Below are 23,347 nucleotides of genomic sequence, written 5' to 3' on the forward strand. Positions count from 1 at the left end.
TGTACCCTTTCTATGCTATAATACTTTGTTTTTTGGCAGATATGCAGGATATTGATTTATTAAACTGTCAGACATACTGAGGATTCACCCCAACCTACCCAGACTCTTTGTTGTTCCTTTTCCCCTTTTTTAACACTCAAATTTCTCTCTTTTTCCCCTGATGCTTGTCCAATCATTCTGTCTGCCCATTCTCTCCCTCTTTACCAGACTACAGCACTACAAACTGTTTAAATTAATTTCAACTAATTAGATTAATTGAGCCATTTAAAAACAAAATAGCTCCAAAAGTGCATACTGTTTACTATCCTTGCCAAGTTTTATGTTTAGGTTTCATTGTTTCAGTGCTAAGGTGGAGTCTTTCTCATATTGTTAGAGATAAAATACTTTCATGAATGAACTCTAGGAGCAATAGTTTGTCAGGGTGCCCATACTTCTCTTTTAGAGGGCTATATGTCCTTCATAGAACTACAGAGCCCACATTTACTTGACTGGGAGCATTGTGATGACAGTTTTTGCTATTAGACATGGTCTTCTCACTGCTTAGTTATTGGAATTATTATCAACCCTTTGGTCTTCTAATAAAACTTGAGGCATAAGTATATTACACACACACTGATATTTCATTACTTCTGCTGTCATAGTTCTGCCTTCCTTCCTTCCCTCAAATCCTGAGATTGTAATTTGGTGTGATTACAGAATGTTCTCTGTTAGGGCCCATTGTAAGCTTTTAGATATCCAAAATTAATCCAATGACTTCTGTTTTCATCAGCAGAATACATCTGCCTTCCACAACATGAGTGAATATTGCAGAAGCTCCAAGATGGTATTCCATATGAATATTTATTTATTTACTGTATTTATACCCTGCTCTTCAGCCAGAAAGGGTCTCAGAGCGGCTTACAGATAGTTAGACATTTTCCTGTCCTCAGGCTTACAATCCTAAAAGAGATGACACAAAAGGAGAAGGGAATCGCAGTGGGGAAGGGGAAGTCTTGCCCTCTGAGGCCTGAACCATGGCAGATGGACTGGAGGGAGAGCTCTTCTTATTTTGGGCTAGGCCCAAATGTATTTAATTTACAGATGTATTTGGGGCTGTTCTGGAAGTAATGTCTCCCCTCAAGGCCTGTCACTTAGCTTTCTAAAGCTGGTCTTCCTCTCCTCCAGCTTGTGCTTTAGTCAACCTCCCCCAAAGCCCTTTTCACCTTGATCTCTGATGGAGCTGGAGCTACCTGTGAATGGGTAAGATGTAGTCATCTTTTCACTTGATTCTTGTTTAGGCAGATCTTCCCTAAAACTAATCTAATTGATGTTTGAGAAACTTCTTAGTAGGACAAAAATGGATGAAACTATTGGAAATAGATTCTGTAGGACTGTTTTTTTTTTAATGGAATATGTGCTAGATTTGAAGCTCTCCGTTTCCAAATATTGTTTTCTCATCAGATAAGCTATGTTAGTAAAATGCCAGATGGGCCTGTGTATTCTCCATGTTGTTAGAGGTTTCTGTGTCTCAAGAAGTCTTAACTGTGGTTGATTGATTACAGAGGTATGAAAAACATTCCTTCCAAAAACACCAAAATGCATCCCTTTGCAAATACACACCCCGTTGCGGTGTTGATTGAAAAACAAAACTTCGCCCCATCTTAAGATGTTCGATTATGGCGTAATGCAGCTAATTTAAGCATCTGTTTATCACTGCCTGGCTACTCTGAATGTGAAATTTCAATTGAATTACCTCCCAAGAGAGCTTTTGAGCTCGGAGGGTAAAACAAATCATTTTCCATCCATTCCCTTGGGACTGGCAGTCAAAAGAATTCATCTAAATAGTTTACATGTGATTTGAAAACGTTGCATCAACTGGCCTGGGTCTTTGTTGTTAGTGGAAAATTGCCAGTGTAAATGGCATATCTTGCGCTAACTTGACCGCAACAGTGTTACACGTTTCTACCGTGTGTAAGTAGTGTTAGAGCCTTGAAAGCCTTTTACAGTGAAGTAATTTGTGTTTGATTTTTTTTTAAAAAAGGAACAGCCTAATTGTATGTTGTGTTGTAGAACAGAAGGCAGACTATATAAGACTCTGACCTTGAGACTTTGGCTTGTATGAGGAGGGGTTGCATCTCCTCTTCCATGTTGATAAGCAGCATTGCAAATTGTTGCAAACTGCAGAGTGTTGTCCTCCTTTGAAGGATGCTTTTCTCATCTCCCCTTCTCTTTTTCCAACTTTTCCAACTTTTTGCTTCTCTTGTGCAATTGTGTCTGGTATATCTTGAAGCATTCTCTACAACCTGGACCAGATAGCTACATGCAGGAGAACCAAGTACAGTGGACCCTCGTTATCCGCTGGGGTTTGGTTCCAGGAAGCCCTGTGAATAACAAAATCTGAGTATGCTCAAGTCTCATTAAATACAATGGCATAGCAAAATGATATCCCTTATATAAAATGGAAAAATCAAGGTTTGATACTTGAAATTTATACCTTTTTTGAATATTTACAAGCTGTGGATGCTTAAATCCGTGTATAAAAAATCTGTGTATAAGGAGGGCCAACTGTACCTGTGTTGGTATTGGTGAGGAAGCCACTTACAGATTAGAGTTATTATTTTTCTAATGATCCCATATATGTGAAAATAAGCCCTTGTGAATAGAAATATAGGACTGGAGAGAGAAGATTCTTCCCACTCCGCTCATTGCTCTGTTAGAGCTTTTCTTTTGGGGAATATTCAGTGTAAAGGAGCTATATTAATAACGCAATTCCCCCAGCTGTAATCTGAAAAGGCTCAATCCAGTCTACCACCTCTTTAATGTTGCATTTGTCAGTCCAAGTCTGACTCTACATTTGTTTTCAAAGGTAAGCATATAGCTCAACAATTGGAAATAAAAATATTGAAAAAAATATCTCTGACTCTGCCAAGAAAACTAAAAATGGGAAAATGTTCTTACTGTAGATCTCTGAATTGCCAAGTACAGTGTAAGACCAAGTGAATGCATGGGCATGGACCTTGTGTATGGATAGCAACATTTTAAGGGAGTATATGCTCTAAGACCACCCAGAAATTTAATTACTTATGAGATACATTTCTGTCTCCAGTGCCAATTTTCTCCCTCAAATTAAAGGGCCCCAGAAGACACAGAGACAGCTCTGGCTGCAGCTGGCATTGCTCGGTTGTGTATTTAGCTGTTATCTCTTTAATACTCTTGGAAAGCAAGAAATACTTAGTTTATCTGTTTAGAAGGAAGAACAGACCATATATCTCTTTCTCTGTCCCCTAGGATGCATGGCAGAAGTGGTAGTTCCAGCCAGCCTCTCACATACTCTAACTTGGCTTGTTTGGGTATTGAGTACAGAGCTGTAGCTTTGTGTACACTTTCTGAGGGGCTGTTTAAACTCTAATGCAAAGAGAGACAAGTAAATCAACATGCCTCAGATGACTGACAAATGTCAAGGCTGCACTGAAGTTGCCCACAGAATGGTTTGTTCTTGGGGAATACTTGAGGATGAACACCAGTAACATAAGATTTGAAAACCTAGAAAAGTAGCTTTAGTACCAGTGTCAGAATGCAATGGTAGCAGAGTTTCAGTTGGACCTCTGTATCCACAGACTTTTTTATCCATGAATTCAACTTGGCTTGAAAATATTCAAAACTAATACAAATTCCCCAAACGAACCTCCTTTTGTCATTTTCTATAAGGGACACCATTTCACTATGCCATTGTATTGAATAGGACTTAAGCATCCATGAAAACTGGTATCTATGGGGGGTTCTAGAACCAAACCCCAGCAGATACCAATAACCCACTTTATGTGTTTCTGAAACGTATGGCAAAGGTCTTCTGTCCAAGTGCTCAGCAATGGCAGATTAGCTAACCTTTGCAATGATGATCCCAAATGTCACTGTGAATGTTGTCTGCCACCTTCTTCAGGTTGAGAAAATCCCATTATAGAAGATATCTATTTATTTTCCTACAGCTCCCAACTTTCTGCTGCTTAGGAATACATTCAGTAGTGCTTTACTGAACTCACAGGGAGCTGAGTTTTAATACTGGAGCTTTGAAAGCAATCATCCATATAATGACCATTGCACCAAGGACACGTAGATCTGTAAAGTACAAGCATGCCAGGAAGTCAATCTATAGTAAAACAGTTTAGAACTTGGATAATTATACTTTCAGTTAGATTGTCAGCCTTGGAAAGCTTTTGCCTCTTATAACTTAAATGGAAGGGTGGCGTTTTTGAATTACTTGGCTACTGTGTGTTGTTGTGCCGAATCCCCCCCCCCCCCCCACACACACACTTTAATGCCAGTAGTAATAAGCTAAAGTTTTCCAATTTGACTGTTCAACGAAGAAACAGAAATCACATCTGGCCTAGTTTTCTCTGAGATGTAAAACCTGTGCATGCTCTGTACCACTAGGCAAAGGGATCTTGTAGCATTTTTGAGACTAACTCTGCAAAAGATATTGTAAATTTGGTGTACTTCCTCAGATGCTTATGCTCCAACATCTACAAGCTTCCTCACAAAAGCTTATGTTATAATGTTTTTGCTCCATATTGATATTCCAGACTAACACAACTGTGTCTGATGTCTATGCCAATTCAAGATTGATAGTGAAGAGTTATGTGACTGAGTGCTTGTTTGAGGTCTGAAGGTTTGGAAAAAATAGGGGGAAAGCATTTTTTTTCTCATTTTCCCAAAGCCTTTGTTTTCTGGAAAAATTAAAAATAAAACATTTTTTAAAGGATTTTGGAATTGTTAGAATGATGAATAATGTGTTTAAGGCAAGGTATTTATTTATTCCCCCAAAATTATTTCTAAAAATTACAGTATATAAAATATAATATAGTACATGTATGTACAGCGCTGTACATAAATAAAGGTTAATAATAATACATGTATCTCTGGCTTTGCTTCGCGAACGAAGATTCAGGAAGGACTCATCCCACGCTTTGTACAAGTGCGTTGGTGACTAAAAAGGCCAATCTGGGATAAACAGGTCCGGTTGCAGAAAGCACAGCGGAAAGTCTCCTTGGGTGATGTTTCCGAGTTGCGGTTCTTTCTGTGTTGTCGTTTCTCTTCAAGATTCGTTCGGCGTGAGCTTTCGAAAAAGGCTGCAGCATCGAGGATAGTGCGTCTCCATGCCTCCCGATGCGAGGCCAGGGCAGACCATTGTTGGTGATCAATTTGGCCAAGCCTGAGTTGCTGTTTCAGGGAGTCCTTGTATCTCTTCTTTGGGGCGCCCCTCTTACGCTGACCTGTGGCGAGTTCACCATAGAATACTTTTTGGGAGGCGATGGTCCTCCATCCTAGAAACGTGTCCTGCCCAATGCAGCTGCATCCTCAGTAGCATGGCCTCAATGCTGGTGATCCCTGCTTGCTCAAGGACAGCAACATTCGTCACATAGTCAGTCCAGCGTATATTTAGAATTGTGCGTAAACAGCGCTGATGAAAGCGTTCAAGGAGTCGTAGGTGTTGGCGATAGGTGACCCATGTTTCAGACCCATAGAGGAGAATAGACAGTACAATGGCTCTATACACATTGATTTTTGTGCTTCGCCTCAAGTGTTTGTTACTCCAGACTCTTTTGTGAAGCCTTCCGAATGCACTATATGCCTTTGCCAGTCTGTGATCGATCTCTTTATCAATCTTGGCATCTGAGGAGATGATGCTTCCCAGGTAGGTGAACTGCTGAACAGACTTGAGCACAGATGTGTCTACAGTGATGTGGGGATGGCAGTGTTCTTCCTGTGGTGCCAGCTGGTAGAGAACTTCTGTTTTCTTCAGACTGACTTCCAGCCCAAAGAGCTCTGCAGCTGTTGCAAAACAAGATGTTAGGCGCTGCAGAGCTGCTTCCGTATGGGCAACGAGGGCAGCATCGTCAGCAAAAAACAGCTCACAGACTGGATAGTTTAGAGTCTTAGTGCGGGCCCTCAGGCAGCTTAAGTTAAACAGGCTACCATCAGTACGGTAGCGTATATAAATGCCATCGTCTTCTTCTTTGAGATCTGCCGTAGCCCTTTGGAGCATCATGCTGAAGAAGATTGTAAATAAAGTTGGAGCAAGAACACAACCTTGTTTTACACCATTAGTTATTAGAAAGGGTTCCAAGAGAGCATTGCCATATCTGACTTGACCTTGCTGGCCTTCGTGTAGCAGGATGATCATTTGGAGGAATTTGGGGGAGGGGCATCCTAGTCGTTCCAGGATCTGCCACAGACCTTTTCTACTCACAGTGTCGAATGCTTTGGTGAGGTCGACAAATGTTACATAGAGTCCTTTGTTCTGCTCTCTACATTTCTTTTGCAGTTGTCTAAGGGCAAATACCATGTCTGTAGTGCTCCTATTAGCTCTAAAGCCACATTGGCTTTCAGGGAGAAGTTCTTCTGCAATAGCAGGGACTAATCTGTTCAGCAGTATTGTTGCAAGGATTTTTCCAGCAATGGAGAGCAGTGTTATACCTCAATAGTTTGAGCAATCCGATTTTGCTCCTTTTTTCTTGTACAGGGTGATGATGACTGCATCTCGGAGATCTGATGGCAGTTCGCCTTTTTCCCAGCAACTCACAAGGAGCTCGTGGAGTTTAGCATGGAGTACATGACCTCCATGTTTCCAAGCTTCAGGTGGAATTCCATCAATCCCGGCAGCCTTTCCATTTTTCATCTGCTGTATGGCCTTAACGGTTTCTTCCAAAGTGGGAGCTACTGTATGTCCAATTCCTTCTTCATCGGTTGTTGTGTCATATGTTGAATAGCTGAGTCTTGGACTAATCGGTTGACACTAAAGAGGCTTTGGAAATGTTCAGCCCATCGGTTCAGAATGAAAGCTTTGTTAAGGAAAAGCAACATGGGATATACAGTGAAAGAAATAAAACATGTATGTGAGAGTCAGGGTGACTCAGCAGAAGCAATTAGAAGCCACACAGGTGTAAAAGGTAATGCAATTAACAAGTCCTAAATGCCAAGGACAGAAATGCAAAGTGGATAATTGAACACACCTGAGAATTGTTAAGTGGTCAAGGCTGAGATGATGAAATCATTAATTGTGGGTTGAACCAAGAGAACCAATGAGAGTGGATGTTCACGCCCACTGGGTGGAAACTGACAAGAGTGGGTGGTATTATCCAAGGACTATAATAATGGCTATGAATCCCAATGTATTGTGTGGGTAGTAGTAGTGGGTAGTGAGGAGTTGTGTTGGATAGTTTTGGAGCTGTATATAGTAGAATAAAGTAGATCTTTTATATAAGACTACTGAGTTGTCTGGTGTCTTGGGTGAAGATACAAGAGCCAGCTGGATCCTGAAGAAGTGTGAAGACTTCTGTGGAAGCAAGAGTGAGAAGGCTTGGAGAGTTTGTCAGGGTCTTCAGCCTATTCTCTGTAACTCTGCTGCTTTAGAGCAAAGCTTTAACCACTGGCCAAAACTGGTCAGCGCTGGTGTGTAACAAGGTGGTGAGTTTGAGCCAGAGGTGAAGAGCAACAACTCCCATCATCCCTGACAAGCTTTATCTGTGATTAGTGTTTGACCATCTGTACTGTATAGGGAGCTTTGGACCTGATATGTAGGTCCAAACACTGTTTTAAGAGCTTCGTAAAATCCTCTGGAATCACCTAGATCTGCACAACGTTGTGTCTTTTCTGCTAAGTTGATCCACCACTTGTTCTGAATGTCTCGGAGTTTTTGTTGGAGTTGACTACATGCAAGGCGAAAGGCTGCTTTTTTTACATGGCAGGATGGCTGGGCGAGGTGTACCTGGTGAGCCAACAGCTCTTCTTTGCCAACAGCTCCTGGATCTCTTGGTTGTTTTCATCAAACCAGTCTTGGTTTTTCTTGAAGGAGAACCCTAAGGATTCTTCTGCAGATTTCAGGATGCTGTTTTTGATATGCTGCCAAAGTGCTGTAGGAGAAGAGTCTACAGGATGGTCTTCAAGTTTTGTTTGCAAATGTGCCTGGTAGTTGTCTCTTATGGCAGCTTGTTGAAGATTGTTGACTTGGAGTCTCCTCTTTAGGATGCCACCCCTCTTAGATTTGAACTTAAAATGAAGATTTAGTTTGCATCTTACGAGGTGATGATCTGTTTGACATACTGCACTGGGCATCACTCGGGTATGACGGACATCGCAAATATTTCTCTGGAGCACTAGGACATAGTCAATGAGGTGCCAGTGTTTGGATCGGGGATGCATCCAGGTTGTCTTCAAGCTATCTTTCTGCTGAAAGATGGTGTTTGTAATAGTCAGCTGCTGTTCTGCACAAAACTCTAGCAGGAGGCATCCATTATCATTACAGTTTCCAACACCATGCTTGCGTAAAACACCTTTCCAGGCTTCAAAGTTCTTTCCTACTCTGGCATTGAAGTCACCAAGGATAATGATTTTGTCTTCTGCAGGGACTTTTTGTATAAGGTGGCGTAGGTCTGAGTAGAATTTGTCTTTTTCCACAGGGTCAGCTTGCATAGTTGGGGCATATATATTGAAGAGAACAACATGTGGGAGACATAGGGAAATAATGCGACCAGAGTGTCCTGTTGGCAAGGTTTCGAGTTTGGAGGCAATGGAGTTTTGGTCATAAAGCCTACACCTGAAAGATGTTTTTCAGTTTTGGGTTTGCCCAACCAGTAGAGTGTGTAGCCGGCACCGTGTTCTTTAAGGCTGCCTTCCTCGTGGAGACGAACTTCAATAAGAGCAGTGATGTCAATGTTAAGTCGTGACATTTCATGGGCTATTAGGGCAAAACGACGCTCATGACGTCCACTATCTGCAGAATCTTGCATGGTTCTGATGTTCCAGCATGCAAGCGTTAGTCTATTTGCACCTTTGGAGGCTGGTGTGTGCCTTTGTCTTTTTGTCTTTGTTTGACCGCATCAGAAGATGCCCGTTGGCTGCGGCTAGCCAACCGGGTTGTTGGGGATGAGCTTTCTTTAGGCCACCTTTTCTAAGCCCCTCTCCATATGGAGCAAGCAGTGCTCTCCTTAAAAAAGGCTGCTTGGTCATTCAGGATGCTGCCGAACAAGACTGTCATCCCCAGTCAGTCTCAAGCGACCAAAGTCCTGAACCGCCTGCATGCAGGGTTGGGTCTGCGGCTTCCAGTGCATCTTTACACCTGCCGTTTCATCCCTCGCCTATCGCTACAGGGCTTTTTCAGAGATTGGATGTATCCTTCGAGCCTGTGCAATGGATTTTTTTGGTGGAGCGCAGTGTGCACAGAACTGGCCTCACCCTTTAAACCAGAGGTTCGTCTGCTGAGGCCTTGACAAGCATGGACAGTGTCAGCGAGGTCCTCGGGTCGTAGGTTTGGTTAGAATTTCCTTCTCTTAGATGGTTGACCTTACAGGGTTAGACGAGCACCATCTGCCTGGGTTTGGGATTAGAGTTTTCCTTCTCCTAGGATGGTTGCCATAAGGCTAGAGAGCCCATCCTGCCCTTTGGCGCTCTTGGTCAGACCCTTCGGTTGTGACCTGTCTGGCATGGGAGGCCCTGCCAGTGGCTATTATACCACTGCCAGCATAGCTCACAACGTCATTAGGGTGTGCAAGCCTCTCCCCCACGACAAGGGGGCATCAATGGAGAGGAATACATATGCAATACACTGTGTAATATTGCAGTTCCTCATCTTGGTATCCTTTTCTCAGTTCTTTTTGTGGGAATGAATGCTTTATGTTTTTTTGACACCATGGAAGACAAAAGGAAACAAAATAATTGTCTCTGTTTTACTAATGTCAATGATTTGTTCTTTTATTCCTTTTTTTATTATTTTGCCCGTTCCCAATAAACTGGAGAAACCAAGCAAGTTCCTTGCAGTTCAGGATCTTGTAACTCGCTATAGGTAACAAAAAGTTAAAAAATAAAATAAAAAGGGAATTTATTTTGTAACTACTGTATTGTCTGACTGAACTATTCTTTTAATAGAATCATACCTTAGTTAACAAAACTTCTCACAAAGCAGCTCCTTTTTGCAAAGTGTTTTCACGCCTTAAGTCACTGGAGGGTTTTTTAAAAGCTCTGTCAGCACTGAGAGGATGGTAGAGGAAGGGTGGAGAAACACTGACTTTCTGTGTTAGTTTGCAGGAGCATGTCTGAAGCAAACAATATAGTGGTGAAATTTTAAAAACCATTACTGGATACATTTGAAAGAAGCTTTCACGTTGTCTCTAGAAGGTTCAAAATGCCTTTCTTTACTATTGCAAGGACTACCTGGATTGGTTGTTTCATTTTTCCTGCCCATATTTTGAGTTTAAAAGAAAATTTTGCATGAAAACTTCGCTGAATCATGTTGAATTATTCTTTGGGTTTTTTTGTGGTGTAAGAAACTATCCCTATTCTTTCCATGTTATTTCTGCCTTTAATACCAAATTTTCTGTTAAAGAAGTAATGCTCAGGAAAATCTCTACTTTGTTAACTGGGGTGTATGTGTACCATTCATTATAATTTTATGCCAATCAAAATTGTATAATTTCCTTTTTGCCCCCCCCCCCCCCCCAAAAAAAAATCTGAAGGGAAAAAAAACCCTATTTCCTCTGGACAGGTTAAAAAATTTGGGAATATTGCTCCTTATGCAAAAAAGGGAGGGGGGAAAGGTATTTATTTGTCATTACTCTGCTTTTCAGCAGGTTAAAACTGAAGTAAAATAAATGACTAAGAAAATTAGGATAAAATGTTAGGATAAAATAAATCAGCAATGGCACCTTGCTTCATTTTATATGCTAGTTCTGTATGCGTAGGGGACTCTTGTTGTTGATGGTGGTTTGTTTGTGTTGTTGTTTGTATGGCGGAGACTTCAGCAGCATGAACTCCACAACCCAGTCCTAGACTGCCATCTGAGTGAGTCCTCAGCTCTGTTACAATGCATTGCCCGTGTGTAGAGAATACTAGACGATTTGGTCCAGTCAGTGTGCCTCACTAAACAGAATGGAGGGATTTGGAAATTTGGATTGAAGTGGCAACTCAGCAACTTTTGAGACCTGTTTATTTCTAAACATTTGTGTCCTGACCTTTGTCTTAAAATGATTTGAGGGAAGGCCGAGGTATACAGTATAGAAGGAACAGAATGGAGCTTGTACATCAGAGATAAACATTCACAGCTGTAGTCAGCATAGCCAAGGGTCCTAAAATGCTGTGTGTCTATGTGAATTTCAGAGTGTAGACTTCTTGGTGCTAGCCTGCTAGAGTAGGTGCTAACACGGTGGCTTGAAATGGTCCACAGCTTAGTTCACCCAAAATTGAGAGAAAAGGTGGTAGTAAAAACATGACACTGATCAAACAGGTACCGGGGTGGTTAGCTTGAGTGCATTTGCAAAGGCAATAGAGGCCCGTGCCACCAGAAGTTAGGGGTTTCCCTTGAATGAAGCTAATTACCCTCAGGGTACATGTTGGCCACTCTTTAAAATTCTTATAAAAACAAAGAAATTAATTATCTAGTATAAAAATGGGTCATATGTCTATTGGCAAACATTCAATTAACTTTTTAGTGCTTGCTACTTAATGTTGTGTTTGACTACCCAACCATTGAAAACGACTTTCCTTTGAAACAGCTTGAGTGGAACAGCAGTATTGCTTTGCATTTGAGCTTTGATGACCAATTGCTATTGGTCATCAACATTTTTTCCCAGGATCTTTCAGTCAGTTAGTTATATTTTACTCAGATTTGTGAGGGTGCTGTTTATTTCTGGAAATATTTTGTACAGAATAGTGCCTTGTTTAGCATTATTTAATGGCGTACCTGGGCTTTTCTTTTCCCCCCTCCCATTTTTTTTTTTTTTTTTTTTTTTTTGTATAAGCACCCGCTAGATTAAACTCAATCAACTACTGAAGCTCAAACTTTACCAGAACATAATACTTTTAATTCCTATCCCTGACAGACTGCAAGTACAGGAGACCACTTGAGCTGATTTGAATCTATTCTGATAAGCTTTGTCTTCACCTTTTAATTTGTAATATATGCAGATCATGTTTTACTTGCCTGTCTTCTTTTATAATTTCATGGCTAAAAATACTCCAAATGAAGGCTTATAAAAAGAGAAAATTTAACTATGGACTTTTACCAATCTATTTGGTATTAATATGTGGTGTCTGATACATTTATTGTTAACTGCCAGCAAGTCGACTTTGACTTATGGAGACCCTATGAATGAGAGACCTCCAAGTCCACCATATCATCAATACAGCATAATCTAAACAGTATCCTGGGTAGGAGACAGTGTGGCAATTGCTTGTACATTGATCTGAGCTCTTTGGATCACCAATAGGTAAGGGAATGGGAGTCAGTGGTGTAACAGCTATGCTTACTTTGGGTTCAAATCCCTCCTCAGCTGTCACTTGGAATAGATACAGTCCATAATTTTAATCTTCCTCTCATGAGTATCTGGGAGGGTTAGAGTAGAGGGGAGGCAGAAATGTGACCTCAACCTCTTTGGATAAAAGGCAGCACTAAATAATTAAAACAGTTAAAACAAATAAATAAGAACTGCCTAACCTGGGATGGTTTAGGATCAGGCAGTGGGGTTGCAAACTCCAACTTGTCACTATCAGTAAAGGAAGGGGAAAGGCATTCTTTGATTAAAAAGGTGAAGAACTGTCTCTCCACCTGCCCTTAACTGACTCAGAGGGCTATATAAGGGGAAAAGTCCCCTTAAATCAACTATTTTTAACAAACCCTACCAAAGACAAAGATGTTGCAAAATCTTTGTTTCTTGCCCTCCTGTTAGAATAACTATTTTTGAAAAGCCCTACCAAAGATGAAGATGTTGCAGAATCTTTGTTTCTTTTCCTCCTATAGTTAGTAATTGGAATGGAATCATCTGTGACTGCTGTCCAACATGCTTAGGTGCTCATTTTGTTGTTCTCATTGAAGAGCCAGTGGGTCCCACTTTTCTCCTTGAGAAACGGTCACGGGATGGGATGAGGGTGGCCTTCAGTGAAATATCTGCTCACTAGTTTTCCTTTTGGCTTTGGTGAAGTCTGTGTGCACAAACCCATGAGTGGTTCTGGCATAGAACTATAACCTGCTTTGAATGTGGGACATGTTACGGCAGTTATTAATGCTAACTGTTAATTAACTTACATAATTTTCTCTGCCAATTAGCACTAAGGTTTTTATATAAAATAGTAAACATACCATAATATGAAACAATAGTTATGAGTTGGTCTCCTAATATGCTTATATGTGCAGAAACTTTAATTGCTGTACATAGAGAGGCAAAAAGATATTATCAATGAATTAATTACCTCTAAAGTAAAGTATATAATGCAAAGAGTTTTAATAAACACACTACACTTGGCGTGTAGTAACAGTTTCTTTGAATATTTTTGGCATCAGGTCTTTTTGTAGGGGAAAATATTAAAGAGCAATTGAAACATAGTCTTTGCTCTTTTCAACAGCCAGATTCTGTCATTACTGTATTCTGTAACATACTGGCTGATATCCTAGCTTCTTTCTTTAAAACAAGAATGGGTGTTGTGTGGATTTCCAGATGTTGGTGGACTGTAATTTCCAACAGTCTTCATCTTTGGCTGATACTTTTGAGCTGCTGTGAGTTGCAGTTCAACATGTGGAGAACCACCCAGTTCCTGTATCTGCTGTAAAAGATGGATACTGTCACAGCAAAATCCCTTCTATCTGCTTATGTATATGATGAGTCCCTGTATTGGGAGAAAGGCAAGATATAAGAAGAAGAAGAAGAAGAAGAAGAAGAAGAAGAAGATGATGATGATGATTATGATGATGATGATGAGAAACAGTGACTGGCTCTGAAAACAGTGGAGTAGCCCTCAGCTTTATAGTAAGACATAGTCATCCAATAGTAAATATTAGACCCTGATCCCAAGCACTGTATGATTTGTCCCCGATAGGTTTTCGGGGATGGATTTTCAGATGAGCCTTGCCCTCCCTGTAAAGATTGGAAAATCTACAAAGCAATAACTAATGAACCCCAGCTTAGTGCCATTGGCAGGAAAAAAATGGCTGTTTTAGACTCCTTAAAGACATGGATGCATGGAAGCTCTTTGATTATGCTTGTCTTTGGATCACATGTGTGAAAAGAAAATGTTAAACTAAAATGAATATCTGGGTATTGTTGTTGTTGTTTTTTTGGTAAACTTAAGGCTTGACAATCTTGGTGTTTCTGAAAGTACAAGATATCCATCCCTAAAATATCCAAACAGAACGAACACAAGTTCTTCTTCGTGGTCTCTGCAAAGCAAATGGGTTATTCTGCGCCTGCACAGCATTTCCAGATCCTACTGGAATTGCTAGGGAAGACCTTTTGGCAGTAGCTCCGCCCACCCTCTATATAGGCAGTAGGTCTTCCCGCCCTTTCTCAGTTCCTTTTGTCCGCCACATGAGCAGCTTAGGTACCTCGCTTAGAATCGTTCCTTCCTTAGCTTTTGCTTTCGTTCACTGCATTTTCTCTGAATTTGTTTGACTCTGACTACTCTTTGGATTATGATTTGGACTTTGTTTTGGACTCTGATTAACGGTAACACTTGGACGTCTTGACAATTCTTTCTCTTCATCCTTCGGCTTTGGTCAACGGTGTCTGCGCACTCTTTTAAAAAGTGCACTGAATGTGGGATGAACATCCCGGCACTTGATGGACACTCCTTGTGCCTCCTCTGCCTGGGTGAGGGCCATGTCCCTGCTTCCTGCCCTCACTGCATGGGCCTTCACTCCACAGGCTAGGAAGAATAGGGAAATGTACCTGAGATCCATGCTCTACGCGCAAATTTTGAAGCCTCTCTCCACTTCTAGAGTCTCTGGTAAGGCTGCGGCCGCTAAAGGCAAGCTCCCATCTCTGGCCTCAGGAGTCCCTGCCAAGGCTACCCCCTTGTCTTCTCCAAGGGTCCCTACCAAGGCTACTGCTGCCGAGGACAAACCCTCTCCAGAAGTTTCTTGGTCACCAGACAAATGGAGGTCTTCGGACTAGGATGTGGCTGGGCACCCATCCTCACCCAAGAGGAAAAAGTCCTCAGACTCCAAACCGGAGAAAAGGAAGCACAAATCTCAGGACAAGTCCAAGGACTCATCCCATCACTACGGGAAGAAGTCCTCCGACCGCTGGTCACGTACTGACACGACCACCCAGCCTGCTGACACCGAACTGGGCTTGGTACTGTGAGCCCAACCAGCACCTCAACCTCAGTTGTCTCCTCAGCCCGACTCTTAGGCCCAACCAGACACTTTTCTGCATTCCTTGTCTGAATCTTACCAGCTCTCAGAGGGTGAAGAGGAACCTTCTCCTTTCACCCAGGTGGTGATCCCGGACCGACTCTCCCAGACTTCGGAGGTTGTTTTTTCGAGGACGAACAGGATTATGATGCATCCTCTGTCCTTTCTGAACACGCCAGACGGGATGTTGTTTTTGATCAAGCCACAAGCACTTATTTTTTGCCTCTTGAGCCTTCTGCAGTCCGTGGTGACCATTTTGTTTCAACCTTTCAACCTGTTGAACTTCTCTTGCTTCCTCCAAGGTCATCTGCCGCATCCATCCCACTTCGGTCTTGCCTCTCTTCAGCTTCCCAAGTGGAACCAGTCTGACCCATACAGTCAGTGTCTGCTGTCTCCCTACATGTGCGCCCCTCGTTCCCGATACCGGTGACCACTTAGGCCCTCTTGGCCAACACCAGGACCAGGTCAGCCTCTGCTGAATCTGCAGAACACTCTGTCTCCGACTATGTCGCAGCTCAACAGTTGCAGGCACCTTTCTCGAGGCCCCCTCTCCTTCAAATGACATTTTTTCCTTCTCGGAACAAATGATCCGGATGGGCAAAGCCCTAAACATTGAAGTCCTCCATGCGGACTCTCAAGCTCTTGATCCCATTGATGAAAGGGTTCGGGACAAGGTCCCAACTCCAACCTCCATTGCATTCCTACCATCGATGTCCAGGATTGCAAAGAGTTTTTGGCCCACTTTGTCCATGGCCCAGCCTTCCACCACGAAATTGGACAATTTTGGCTTTTTGAGCACCCTCGCACGAACTCTGAAATTGTGGAAGCTTCACAGATTCGCTTGGCCCCGAAAACAGCATTGACCCCCTAATGACAAAGAGGGTCGTAAGCTCGACACCATGGCATGGAAATCCTATGCCTCTGTGGTCCTGGACCTCAAAATCCAGAACTATTCAGCGTGTATGGCTGCCTACCAACAGCAGCTTTGGGAGAAAGCTCTTCCCCTGTATGAAGACCTCCCTGAGGACAAAAGACAGATGGCCATGGCCATCCATGCAGAAACTCATGCACTGGCCTCGCACCAGATTTCAGCGGCCCGACACTCGGCTGACTGAGCTTCCCGACAACTCTCGGGCACCCTGGCCCTCTGACACCATGCTTGGTTAAGGTCCTCGGACTTAATGCCTCAAGCCAAACAGGCCATCGAAGAACTTCCCTTTGACACCACGGGACTGTTCCACAAGGAGACTGATGAGAAGCTTGACTTTAAAAACAAAATGAAGAATCATAGAATCATAGAATCATAGAGTTGGAAGAGACCACTAGGGCCATCCAGTCCAACCCCCTGCCATGCAGGAAATCCACTTCAAAGCATCCCTGACAGATGGCCATCCAGCCTCTGTTTAAAGACCTCCAAGGAAGGAGACTATATCACCCTCCGAGGGAGTGCATTCCACTGTCGAACAGCCCTTGTGAACACAGCCCACAAATACGGTATGTCTTCTTCCTCCACTTCTTGCCCTCCTTTCTCTCAGCACCGTTCGGGATGGCAAAGACCTCCCTATCCCTCCAACCAGGGCAGATCCAACCAGTCCACGGACTACCAGCAACAGCGCTTCCCCCCTCAGTAATGGGAAACGCCAACAAAAACAAAAATACAAACAACCCTTCCATAAGAAGGATTCGGAACAAGGCAAGCGCTGCTTCTGAAGCTCCTCAGCGTATTTCGTTCTGTCAACTCCCTTTGGGGATCGCCTGGCCCACTTCCACCATTCTTGGGCCTCCATAACATCCAACTCCTAGGTGCTTTCCATAGGGGTTATGCACTGGAGCTCCAATCCTCTCCCCCAAGGGGCATCATTCTCACCACACACCCCTCAGACACCCTTCTCGGCGAAGTGCGCTCCTTGCTTCAAAAAGGGGCCATCGAGCCCGTCCCTCCATCCCAGATCTGACATTGTCTCTTCTCCAGATACTTCATTGTCTCCAAAGCCACAGGTGGCCTCCGTTCCATCTTGGACTTGCGTTTTCTCAACTCTTTCATTGCCTATAAATGTTTCCGCATGGTAACCTTGACTTCCATCTTATCTCTCCTGCAGGGGTCAGATGGTTTGCCACCTTGGATCTTCGGGATGCTTATTTCCACATCAGCATCTTAGAGGACCACCGGGACCTCCTCACCTTCTCTGTCAGCCCCAACAGCTTTCGGTACCGAGTACTGCCCTTTGGACTTTCCACTGCACCAAGAGTTTTCACAAAGTGCATGGTGGTCATAGCTGCATACCTCCGCCAACAAAACATCGTCGTCTTTCCTTACCTCAACAATTGGTTGTTCGTGGCCCTGTCCAGACAGCTGCTCATCTCCCATCTCGAGTCAGCACTCTCTCTCCTTCATCACCTGGGACTCATGATCAACAGAGAGAAATCCACCCTCTGCCCAAACCAGCGGGTACGCTTCATAAGGGCCACCTTGGACTCCACGACCTGCAGAGCATACCTCCCTCATGACAGATTCCTCAATCTCAGGTCTGTAATTCGTCGCTGCCTTGCTTTCCGGAGCATCACTGCGTGAACAGCTCAGGTCGTCCTTGGCCATATGGCATCCACAACATATGTCACGCCGTGGGCCCGCCTTCGCAGGTGTCCTTTCCAGTCATGGCTCCTCTCGGTCTTCAACCCTGCCTTTGATGACCCACGGAAGTGGATCACCATCCTGAGACCTGTGGCCCACTCTCTCCGCTGGTGGCTCAACCCTCACAATGTCTTGATAGGCATTCCCTTTGTGCCTCCACAGCCACAGACCTCACTGACCACCGATGCCTCAAACACGGGCTGGGGAGCCCATTTCGACAACCTCTTGGTCCATGGGAGATGATCTCCCAAAGAATGCCAACTCCACATCAACACGTTCAAGATGTTGGCGATGCTGAAGGCCTTCGAGCCCTCCTTGCGGAACCAGGTCGTTGTCCTCCTCACGGACAATATGACTGTGATGTATTACATCAATAATCAGGGTGGTATCAAGTCGACTACTTTTCTGGGCCTCACCCTTCAAATTTGGAACTGGTGCATCCGAAAGCGGATCACCTTACAAGCGATACATCTCCGTGGAGAGGAAAATGAGCTTGCAGACAAACTGAGCAGGACTCCAGACTCCTGTCACGAGTGGCAACTGAACCCTCAGGTTGCCCTCCATCTCTTCTCTCTGTGGAGAACACTGGATGTCCACTTTTTTGCCTCTCATCTCAACACTCACAGTGACCATTTCTGTTCCAGGATCCCTTCACCTCGGTCCCGAGGGGATGCCTTCCTCTTCCAGTGGTCCGGCAAAAAATTCTACGCCTTCCCCCATTTCCTCTGATCACCAGAGTGGTAGCAAAGCTACGCACAGACAGATCGGACATGGTCCTGATCACCCCTTGGTGGCCGAGACACCTTTATCTCTCCAACAACCAATTCTGGCCTCTGCTGCTCCATCCCGACCTCCTGACCCTTCATGACAGTCGGGGTTGCCATCCCGACGTGAACACTCTCCGTCTTGTGGCATGGAGGATCCAGCCTTGACTCAACTCTTGGTACCGGTCTGAGAAATCATCTTGGCTTCCCGAAAGCCTTCCACCCAGCGCTCCTACGCCGTTAAGTGGGCTAAATTTTTTACTTTTCTGTCCTCAATGGGACTTAATAATAATAAAATAATAATAAAGTTTTTATTTATATCCCGCACCTTCCTTCGATCAGGGCGGCTTACAGTATAAAATTTCAAACAACAATACATACAATAAAATCCAAAATACATCACATATAAACAATAATAAAAAATACAGGCAAAAAAGGCCCCAAAGCCCTTCCTCTTGGCCACGAAAGAGGAGGGAGGCCCACAGGATTTTTAATCGGGGAATGCCTGTTGGAACAGGAAGGTCTTCAAATCCTTCCTGAATTGGGCCAGGGTGGTAGTCGAGCGGAGCTCAGTGGGCAGCGTATTCCAAAGGGCTGGGGCAGCAGTGGAAAATGTCCTCCTTGTGGTGGAGGACAATCTAGCCCCAGGCACCTTCAGTAGCTGCTGCCCAGATGTCCTGAGGGTGCGAGGCGGAATGTACGGGGAGAGGCAGTCCTTTAGGTAACCTGGACCCAAGCCATTTGTAGACTTACTTCCTTGGAAGTCAATGTCTCCGTTGTTTTGGACTTCCTCTACCACCTCTCAGCATTTGGACTTTCCATTTCATCCTTAAAATGCTACCTTGTGGCCATTTGTGCCTGCTACCAATTCTCTGACTGCCCATCGTTCTTCACTGACCCGCTCATGAAGAAATTCTTCAAGGGCCTTCCGAACCTGAGACCGTTGGCAGTGATCCCTATCCTGGCTTGGGACCTCCAGCTCATCTTGGCAGCACTCGCTACCTCACCCTTTGAACCTCTGGCTTCCTGTGACCTCAGGCTCCTCACCTGGAAGACAGCCTTCTTGGTAGCCATCAGCTCAGCACGCTGGGCCAGTGAACTTTGTGTCCTCCGTATGGACTCACCTGAAATTTTTTTCTACCAAAGGTCATGTCCTCCTTTCATCTTAGTCAAGACATCATTCTCCCAACACTAGCCCCGAATCCAACCACCGACACGGAGTGTCGGCTCCGCTCTGTCGATGTCAGGCGAGAGCTAGCCTTCTACCACGACAGGACTGCGTTCTCCCGTCGTTTCTCCAGACTTTTTGTCTGGTACTCCAACCCCAAAATAGGGCTTCCAGTCACACTTCAAAGCTTTTCCAAATGGGTGACTGCCACAATCCTCCTCTCTTATGAGGTTTTTGGGAAGACTCAGTCTGCGCGAATTCGAGCCCAATCCACGAGGGCAGTAGCTTCCTCTTCAGCCTTCCTCTCCGGAATTCCCTTGGAGGACATTTGCAAGGCTGTGGTATGGTCACAACCTCTGACCTTTATCAAGCACTACAGACTTGATACCAGACACCGATGTGAAGCAGCCTTTGACAGAGCTGTTCTCCTTTCCGGAATGCACTAAGGTTAGTTGGCACCTGTCAAATAATGACACACTGTTTTCTGGTTGAATAATTTGTTTATTGCCAGGACACTCTCTCCTCCACAGAGGAACAAGCTCACCAGTCTAACCCTTTTGTGTGCTTCGCAGAGACCACAAAGAAGAAGGACAGGTTGCTTACCTGTAGTTCTTCGAGTGGTCATCTGTGAATCCACACAAATCCCGCCCATCCTCCCCTCTGTCATAATAATAATATAATAATAATAATAATATTTATTTGTATACCGCGCTCTGGCAAACCAATCCGGGCGGTTAACAACAGTAAAATATAAATCATGTCCTTCTCTCTTCCTTGTCTGCTCTTACGGCGGACCTTTTGGAACTGAGAAAGGGTGGGAAGACATCCTGCCTATATAGAGGGTGGGCGGAGCTACCGCCAAAAAGTCTTCTCTAGCAATTCCAGTAGGATCCAAAAATGCTGCGCAGGCACAGAATAACCCATTTGTGTGGATTCGTTGATGACCACTCAAAGAACTACATATACAGGTAAGCAACCTGCCCTTCTTAGTTGCCTGGAGTGTGTTTAAAATTCTCCAGTTGTGAATTGATCACTTTCACCTGACCAGCGCTCACATTGAAGGGTAGCAGTTGAATACAGACCCACCCACCCCCAAGAAACACTACTATGATATTATGTAACACTAGGTCTGCAAAGGGGATATAAATACTAATGCAAATATTATATTATAAATGAAAGAGGTTGCCCACTTTGGAAGCCTCTGGAATTCTGCCAGTCTTTCAATATTTGTGATTTCGAGATATTCTAGCTCAAGAAATAAACATTCCAGCTTTACATTGTGATATGAAGGTTTTACAAAATATTTGTAGTCGTCATTTATCATGGCTGATCTGGAGAAGGTATACCAAAACAGAACAGTATCCAGAGAGCCTACATTTGCGCCAACTTCTGGTTCTAATTATTCTTTTAACTTTTAACATTACATTATTTTACCAGGATCTTGTTATTTAATAGCTATACTGTATATAATGCATTGATTTTTCATTCACCTTATACTATTTATATTCTTATGATTTATATCCCCTTTGTAGACTTAGTGTTATGTAATATTGTCACAGTTGTATGCTCTTTAGCATTCTTTGGGTGGAACTGATCACTTCATTCATGCTTCGATGTGTTTTGAAATCCTCTTCTCAGTCAGACTGCTGGGATACAGTTTCTTGTCTTGCAAAAGGACTCAAACTGCCTTATGCTGCATCCAAAGTGTAGTCAGCAGCATCATTTTTAACATTAAGACTTGACTGTGATGTTAGTCAAATACCCCTGCATTTAAAAAGAAAAAAAATCTTGTGGAAACACAATGCCTAGCTGCTGTGTATAGTCATACATTGGGGCGATTACATTGCAAGGCAGCAGGAGTTCTCCTGGAAACAGGGCAAATCATCAGGGTAACAACAGTTGAGAATGCAAAGGTTGGTCTGTGGAATACAAATAAAGTATTGAGCATGAGGTTCTGCCTCATGGAGCTGGCGCTTTTGGAAATGTGGCGATAAATGCACTGATAAATCCAAGGGAATGAATGCTGTTCTGAAAGCCCTGGTGAAGGCTAGAAAGTGTCCAGTAAGTAGGAATTGCACCGCTTGGTCAGGCACAATGAAATTAAATAGAATTTGCTTTAGTGAAATTGCATCAAGGTTGATTAAAGAGGCTCCTTGGGGAAAGTTGTGATCGCTTTTCTCTGAATCCACTTAAGTAAGTGAATCCTCAGGTCGCTCTGTCTGTGGCTTTTCCATCCCTTTCTCCTCTGCACTCATTTCCATGTCTTTCTTTTCCTCTTCCCATTACTCTTCTCCCTTTGTTTCTCTGAGAATTCTTTTATTCTCATTGGCCTGGGTAACTTCTTTTAGAGTTAATTCTACTTCCGTTTCATTCAGCAAGAATTGCTAAAGAGAGAGAATGAATCCACTTAGTGTGGCAGGTATGAATCAGGCAATGCTCTCTTCCAAAACCCTCTGAGAAGATGTTGCAGGAGCCTTTAGGAATAACACACAGTATATGTTGATGGCCCCTCATTAAAAGGTATATTTTCAGGAGCATAGTGTTTTAAAAAGCATGACAAGAATAACAGAGCGCAAGGCCATCATGCTATTTGCAAGTAGCTGCTCAGTGAAAACTTGGAAGAAAATTATTCAGCCCTTTTTTGGGGAGGAGAGTTGAATCCAGCTGATTTTATGAAGGAGAAAGCAATCAATTAAATTTTTAAAAGCTCATTATTTTATTACTGTCTTAGTATTAAGTGGACTAATTCTCTTTTGGTGTACATTGGGAGGGGTTTCTTTGATTTAAAGGAGGTAATGGTATCAACCCTTGGCTTATGTGAAATGTTAAACAGTGGTTTAAACTATATGCAATAAAGGTTAACATTCCTGTAGAAGTATTGCACTCAGAGAGAAAGTAGGGATAGTCTGTGTTCTGCTGGCACGCTTGCTGGACAGACCAATTAATCCTAACAATCATCTACTTCATTTTTATGTTCAACGGTCTGCGTTCACCATGTAGCCCTTTCTTAGGGTTGATTGTCTTCTACGAAGCGATTAGATGTGTCTGTGTTTTTCAGTGTGCACATAACAAACTAAGACTGCAGATAATGCCTTACAGGGAACCATTCCTGCTGAAAAGGCATGTTCATAGCATGAATGTGCTCATGGATCCAAGCATCCTCGTGGAGGTTGAGGTATCTTTTCTGTCTAGAAATGCCCTTTTACCAGATTTTACTTTATTTCAGGTGGATAGAAACAATTGATAAAACCACAGTCCTGAGTTTGTAAGACTTGAACAGATAAAACCAGGGTGTCTTGTCTCTCATTCATATGGTCATCATAGGTCAAAGCTGATTTGATGACAATTAATATAGTTTTGTATACATAGGGGGTTCAGATTACTCCTTATGGTTTTTTTAAAAAAATCTGACCATTATTAATAATAATAATAATAATAATAATAATAATAATTTATTTATATCCCACCTTTTGATCTACTTCCCCCCTTAAAAAGTTATTAAATCAATTATAATTAAAACCAACAGATTAAAACAACATCAACACATACACATTGTTACAAAACAAAACAAAACAACAGTAAACTGTATATTTTGTTGTTATTTGCTATAAAGTTAACTTTGACTTGGG

The 23,347-nt window shown here is 43.1% G+C and overlaps 1 protein-coding gene across 2 annotated transcripts in view; it reads left to right on the top strand.

Moving 5' to 3' along the window:
- The window catches only part of LOC149311641 (transcription initiation factor TFIID subunit 3-like), a 178,404-nt gene that overhangs the window by 39,977 nt on the left and 115,080 nt on the right, over positions 1-23,347 (top strand). The window lies entirely within an intron of this gene.

Source organism: Sceloporus occidentalis, unplaced genomic scaffold (assembly GCF_023333645.1).
Source record: "Sceloporus occidentalis isolate IW3139 unplaced genomic scaffold, rSceOcc1.0.p SCAF_5, whole genome shotgun sequence".
In the NCBI taxonomy this organism is placed as follows: domain Eukaryota; kingdom Metazoa; phylum Chordata; class Lepidosauria; order Squamata; family Phrynosomatidae; genus Sceloporus; species Sceloporus occidentalis.